This window comes from Cervus elaphus, chromosome 20 (genome assembly GCF_910594005.1).
Source record: "Cervus elaphus chromosome 20, mCerEla1.1, whole genome shotgun sequence".
Lineage (NCBI taxonomy): Eukaryota > Metazoa > Chordata > Mammalia > Artiodactyla > Cervidae > Cervus > Cervus elaphus.
This window is the reverse complement of record NC_057834.1, coordinates 35,084,291-35,091,743: the sequence shown is the minus strand read 5'-3', so window position 1 is coordinate 35,091,743 and position 7,453 is coordinate 35,084,291. Positions and strand designations below refer to the sequence as shown.

General features: G+C 42.0%; 1 pseudogene; it reads left to right on the top strand.

The window, feature by feature from the left end:
• Positions 1–404: 404 nt before the first annotated feature.
• Positions 405–7,424, top strand: LOC122676619 (annotated as a pseudogene).
• The last annotated feature ends 29 nt before the right edge of the window (positions 7,425–7,453 follow it).

Genomic DNA, 7,453 nt, shown 5'->3' with positions numbered 1-7,453 from the left:
GAGAAGGCAAGGGAGAGGGAGAACAAGATAGGCAGAGAAGCCAAAGGTATTCTAGATTAAAGAGACTAGAAGCTGAGCAATTGTTTAATATTATCCTCTAATTTCAAAGTTGTGGAAATAAGAATTGGGAAGGTGAAATAACCTTTCATCATCATTTACTACCTTGGAAAAATGCTTTTCCAAGGTAGTAAGTATAAAGGAGACTGAGTTCAAGGAATGGAAATGAGAGGCAGGGTGGGAATCTAAAGCTGTGGGAGGTACAGTTTTTCTGAGATGTGCAATTTGGGTCAGAGATTTTTTCAGCTGGGGAAGAGAGGAAGTCACTTTAGAGTACTGAGAAAAAGGTTTGCTGAAATAGATTAAATTACCAGCTCTGAGAGTCAGAAGTTCTACGTCCCAGTGAAATGCTGCTTCTACCTCTTCTATTGCTAGTGGTTATCCTCCCAGGTGGTGAAAATGAAGACGGTAAGAGTAACTCTTGCTGCTCCCAGCAGAGGTGCTGGGCTTCTGGATAAAAGCATGTCCTTCAGATTATGGGTGGAGAGGGAGGTGGGACGGGGGATCGGGATGGGGAATACATGTAAATCCATGGCTGATTCATGTTAATGTATGACAAAAACCACTACAATATTGTAAAGTAATTGACCTACAACTAATAAAAATAAATGGAAAAAAAAAAAAAAAAAAAGCATGCCACACCTACCGCTAAGGGTCTGGGCTCTGATGTCCCCAGCCCTCTCCTCCATTCTGGAGGCTGGGGATGGAGCCAGAAGCCTTGTGGGGAGAACTGTTTCAGGCTCTATATTGTTCAGACTCTGGGTTCTTTTTCATTCCATCCTGATTCTACATTTTTTCTCATTCTTTTCAACCTTCCACCAACACAGTGTTCCAGTGGTCAGCCTCCTACCATATCATCCATACTTGGACGTTTGCCAACAGCTCCTGGGCTCCAAACCAAGGCTCAGGCTGGTTGGATGATTTGCAAATTCAAGGCTGGAAGAGTGACTTGGGCACTACCGTTTCCCTGAAGCCCTGGTCCAGGGGGAACTTTAGTGATGAGGAGATGACTGGACTGCAGGACCTATTCCGAGTCTACTTCATTGGATTCACTCGGGTTGTGCAGGACCATGTCAGTGAGTTCCAGATGGAATGTGAGCACAGTCCTCTGACCTGGAGAGACTCTCAATGACTTTTCTCTTTCTTGGTCAGGCTACTATTCCCTCTGATCATGGTCCACTCCTTCCCTCTTTACTCAACTCCATGCACACAGCTCTCCAGAGTGGTCTCCAACCCTGACTCCTTACCTCCACCCAGTATCCCAGATTCTTCCTGTTTCTTGCACTTTTGTGTAATAGATGATGTTTCTGCTTTGTAGCCATTTCCTGTTTTGCGTGTATGTCACTTGTCATGCTCAAAACCTAGGAAAAACTCCTTTTCCTACTGTGTGCCTGAATGAACTAAAGTATGACTTCCCCATCCTCCAGTTCATATCCTCAAGCATCTGCTGCCTAATCTCCTCTCCCAGCATAACCCTCCCCTTCACCCTGGAATGCTGCCCTCCTGACTCCATCACACATTGCTCCTCTTCTCTCGTCTTGCCCACTGTACATCCTTAAAAGAACCCATTCCCACTGTTTACGATAGGCATACCTCTAACCAATACTCTTCTTCCTGAAAAGTCCTGAATACTGCAATTGGTTTTTGAGTTATAATTTCATATCTCAGACCTTTCTTGCCACTAAAATCCAAAGGCCTATGCCTTTTTCTCATCCTTTTCTTCATTGTTTGCATTTTAATAACTTGTCTCTGTTTTCCTTTACACAGACCCCTTTGTGATCCAAGTCAAAGCAGGCTGTGAGCTGCATTCTGGGGAGGCTATAGGAAGCTCTTTGAGAGGAGCTTTAGGAGGACTGGACTTTGTGAGGATCCAGAATCATTCCTCTGTACGTGCACCAGCCAGTGGCAGCAGGGGGCAGAAGTTTTGTGCACTCATGACTCAATATCCAGGCATCTCTGATATCATTGAGAGGCTCCTCTCAGAAACCTGTCCTTGATATCTGCTGGGTGTCCTCGATGTAGGGAAGGCAGAACTGCAGAAGCAAGGTTAGTCTTGTTCTCTCCCCAAGACTTTTCTATTTTACCTCCCAGCACCTTCTTTATTTTATTTTTTTCCAGCACCTTCTTTAAATTCAAAAGTGGAGAATACCTAAGTTGAGAGGTGTTTAATCAATAAATGAGCTGATTCCCATAGGAGTGGAAGAGGCAACTGTCCAAATCTGTGGGTTTCTGAGTCCCCATGCTCTGGATTAGAGTCGTAATCTGACATTCTTACTGCTGCTTCCTACCCCAGTGAAGCCGGAGGCCTGGCTGTCCAGTGGCCCCCCTCCCCGGCCTGGCCACCTGCGGCTGGTCTGCCATGTCTCAGGATTCTACCCAAAACCCATGCGGGTGACATGGGTGAGGGGCGAGCAGGAGCAGCCTGGCACTCAGCAAGGAGACGTCATGCCCAACGCCGACTGGACGTGGTATCTGTGAGTAACCCTGGATGTGGCGGCTGCGGAGGCGGCTGGTCTGAGCTGAGTGAGGCACAGCAGCCTGGGAGACCAGGACATCATCCTGTACTGGGGTGAGGAGGAAGTGGGGATGTGAGGAGGTGGTCCTCAAGCCCAGAGGGAGGGCCTGGGGAAGGGGAGGGATTTGATGGGTGAGATACAGAGAGATGGAGGGAGGGGGGGAGAAAGAGTGACAGAGGGAGAGGTTGGAAGGGAGAGACAAAGAAAGAGAGACAGAGCTTGAGGTTTATTTCTGGGACTACAGTGCCAGAGGTATGAAAACAGCTGATCTGAGGCAGGCAATAGGTAAGAATGAAGGACTATAAACTGGGTGGGATGGGGCCAGAAGAACAGACTGAGGGTGGCTGTGAGAATTTGACGTCTGGGAATATGAGAAAGGGAATCAGAGATGTCCAATCATCAAAAGCAGGCAACAGTGGGTGTTGACACTCCGGTGGGCAAGAAGGCCTGGAGAACTAGAGAATGGGTTCGAAGTGATATCCCTTTGTCTTCTCCCAATTGCCAGGACACCTTGCATCCATTGGCTTGATACTTGTGGCAATAATAGTGCCCTCCTTGATCCTTTTGATATGTCTGGCCATATGGTTTTGGAGAAGCCGGTGAGTTTTCATTTTTTAATCTTTCTTTTTTGTCCATCCTTTTACTCTTTCCCTCCATTTTATCTATTAACATTATGCCCTTTTAGCCTCAATATTTCCACTGGAAACTTTCCCCAACTCCCATCTATAGGTAAATTTATTTTTTAAAAATTGCAGTAAATTACATCATGGAAAATTTACTGCATTAGCCATTTTTACACATATAGTTTAGTAGTCCTAAGTACATTTACATTTTATGCAGCCAGTCTCTAGAACTCTTTTCATCTTGAAAAACTAAAAGTCTAGGCCCATTAAACCACTTTCCCCAATCCTTGCTCCCTCAGACCCTGGCAACCACCTTTCTACTCTCTGTCTATATGAACCTCTATACTCTAGGTACCTCTAGAAGTGGAATCATTTGCATTTTTGTGAATGGTTATTACATTTAGCATTATGTCCTCATAGTTCATTCATGGGGTGATCTGTATTAGAATTTCTTTCCTTTTAAATGTTTTGTTTACCTGTTCATCTCTCAACAGACACTTGGGTTAATTCAACAGTCACCTTTTGCCTATTGTGAATAAGGCTGCTATGAACATAGTATACAAATATCACTTAAGAAGAGCAATTTTTTGCTTGTGTTCTTAACAAGTCATATCAGAATATCTCATGAGCCCTGAATGTCTCCTTTTCCATTTGGAATAAGTATCCAGGAACCCTGAAACTCAACTTGTCAGCCTAGGAGTCAATCTCATCATATTTCATCAAAGAATCATCACATTTGATCAGATCATTGTTGTTGTAGGTTGTAAGATAAATCATAATTTATACCCTAGCAGAAACATAAATGAAAGTTGTTATTTTGAGACAATATCACTAGCAGGATCCACTCAGATTTCATAGATGTAATTTGTGAGAAAGAATATACCTTGGAATAAATGAAATGATGTACACAACTTCATGGTGACATTCTTTTGATTTCTTATTTAAGACTTTTTTTTTTTTGCTTCTGCTGAAATATCATTTTTCAAATTGAACTAACTGTAATTATGCTGAGATAATTGTATTTGCAGAGCTGCTGAGCACTTTTAACAAACTTTCTCCATCTTGGCCTGGATGATTTTCTAACTATAATGGCTAGCTGAGCAGCTTGTTTCCCCAGAAAGCCTTCCTTAGTGCTACGGTGGAAGTACCTCCCTTGACTGGTGTCTTGCATAGATCCACTTTACTCATACCCAGAACACTACAGTTCTTATTGTTTTTCTTTTCTTTCTGCTTATAAGTTCCTTGAGAGAAGAGCTTGCTCTTCCTGGATCTCTGGCCCAAATCATATTTTTGTGTGTAGTGTTTTTATTGTTATTCTAAAGCTATCTTGTGTGTATAGGCTAGTGAGATATGGTGTATAGTGAGACAGGTGGATAGTATGGAATATAGCATATAGTGGGTTTAAGTGAGTACATAATTGTGTTGATTCACAGGAAACTAGAATTTTTCTATGTGGAAAAGTTGATGTGAGTAAATGAGTAAAACTCTGTAGTTTTAAACTTGAATTGCAAGTATAAATAAAAAAATCATAATATTAAGACTTAAAAAAAGGTCCTGGCCACTTTAAAAACCCTAAAATGAAGGCTTAGAACTCAGATTAAGGCTTTCACATAATATTTTCCCACTACAAGGAACCAAAGTACCTCGGAGAAATGGCTGATTTCTAGTTTGGAGCAGGAAGTTTCTCCAAGTCTGGAACAACTTTGCCATACCAGAAGGTAAAGGGAAGTTCAATGATAAATGTATGATAAAAGGATTCATATGCGACTGGGTTGAAAAAACTCCCATGTCATAATTGGGACAGTTTGAATCTCAAGAGAAACAATGGCTAGGATTTGATGTTGTTGTTTAACAGCTAAGTTATGTTGAATCTTTGTGACCCCACGGACTGCAGCATGCCACACTTCAGTGTCCTTCACTGTCTCCTGGAGAATGCTCAAATTCATGTCCATTGAATCAGTGAAGCTATCTAACCATCTCAGCCTCTGCCACTCCCTTCCCCTTTTGCCTTCCATCTTTCCCAGCATCAGAGTCTTTTCCAGTTCATCAGCTCCTTGCATCAGGTGACCAAAGTGCTGGAGCTTCAGCTTCATCATCATTCTATCCAATGAATATTCAGGGTTGATTTACTTTAAGACTGACTGGTTTGATCTCCTTGCAGTCCAAGGAACTCTCAAGAGTCTTATTCAGCCCTTCAGTTAGAAAACATCAATTGTTTGTCACTCAACCTTCTGAACAGTCCAACTCTTACATCCGTACATTGTTGTTGTTCAGTCTCTCAGTCCTGTCCGACTCTTTGTGACCCCATGGACTGCAGCACACCAGGCTTCCCTGTTCATCACAAATCTGGAGTTTGCTCAAACTCATGTCCGTTTAATCAGTGATGCTATCCAGTCATCTCATCCTGTGTTGCCCCTTTCTCCTCTTGCCCTCAATCTTTCTCAGCATCAGGGTGTTTTCCAATGAGTCGACTCTTCACATCGGGTGGCCAAAGTATTGGAGCTTCAGCTTCAGCATCAGTCCTTCCAATGAATATTCAATGTTGGTTTCCTTTAAGATACACTGGTTTGATCTCTTTGCTGTCCAAGGGATTCTCAAGAGTCTTCTGCAGGACCAGAGTTTGAAAGCATCAATTCTTCGGCACTCAGCTTTCTTCATGGTCCAAATCTCACACCTGTACATGACTACTGGAAAAACCATAACTTTGACAATACAGACCTTTGTTGTCAAGGTGATGTCTCTTCTTTTCAATATGCTGTCTAGGCTTGTCATTGCTTTTCTTCCAAGGGCAAGCGTCTTAATTTTGTGGCTGCAGTCATTGTCCACAGTGATTTTGAAGCCCAAGAAAATGAAATCTGTCACTGTTTCCATTTCCCCCCATCTATTTACTGCCAAATGATGGGACCAGCTGCCATGATCTTAGTTTTCTGAATATTGAGTTTTAAGCCAGCTTTTTCACTCTCCTATTTCACTTTCATCAAGAGACTCTTTAGTTGCACTTTGCTTTTTCCATAAGGGTAGTGTCATCTGCACATCTTAGGTTATTGATATTTCTCCTAGCAATCTTGATTACAGCTTGTGCTTTATCCAGCCTGGCATTTTGCATGATGCACTCTGCATAGAAGCTAAATAAGCAGGTTGACAATATACAGCCTTGATGTACTCTTTTCCCAGTTTTCACCAGTTTGTTGTTCCTTGTCGGGTTCTAACTGTTACTTCTTGACCTGAATACAGGTTTCTCAAACCATCTCTTGAAGAATTTTCAAAAAAATTGTTGTGATCCACACAGTCAAAGGCTTTAGCATAGTCAATGAAGCAGAAAGTGAAAGTCTCTCAGTCGTGTCCGACCCTTTGCCACCCCATGGACTATACAGTCCATGGAATTCTCTAGACCAAAATACTGGAGACGGTAGCTCTTCCATTCTCCAGGGGATTCTCCCAACCCAGGGACTGAACCCACGTCTCCAGCATTGCAGGTGGATTCTTTGCCAGCTGAGCCACAAGGGAAACCCCCAGTGATGCAGAAGTAGACTTTTTTTTTTTTTTTTTGGGAATTCCCTTCCTTTATCTATGTTCTAGCAGATGTTAACAATTTGATCTCTGGTTCCTCTACCTTTTCTAAATTCAGCTTGGACATCTAGAAGTTAACTTCTGGCACATGGTTTAAATTGCAACATTAAAATCAAAAAGTTATGATACAGGCTACACAGTTGCTTGAGTTTCCTTTGTTTAGTTTATCAACATGCCCCAAATCCAGAAACGGGAAAATTAAAACCACCAAATCAGTGAGTAATATTTAGTAAGAGTTTATTTTGGATATAAAAACAATCCACAAATGGGGAGATTCCAAATTAAAAGATTGATGTGAAGTTCAGGGGCATGAAATTACAGAATGACTTACAGAGTAAAAATGAGGAAGTTATTAATTTTTACAATGATTGATTACTACAGTATAAGTTTCTCTTGCCATTTTTCAGTAGTTGACTTCTGTTTCTTTTATGATTGTCAGAGCCATTTACAAAACAAACCTAGCTTGAGTGTCACTCACTTTTGTGAAATAAGTTGTTTTTAATTTTCTTAAATGGCTTAAACATTTTTGTCTGCTCAGGAAATTCTCACATCCATACTCCGTGTGTATGTAGTTTTAATACTCTTTAGATACTGTGACCAGCACTCAGACTGTACAGGATTGCATAGTAGCTGTCCTCAAGCAACCATCAGATACCAGCTCACCTGGGCAACTGCCTCATACTTCAG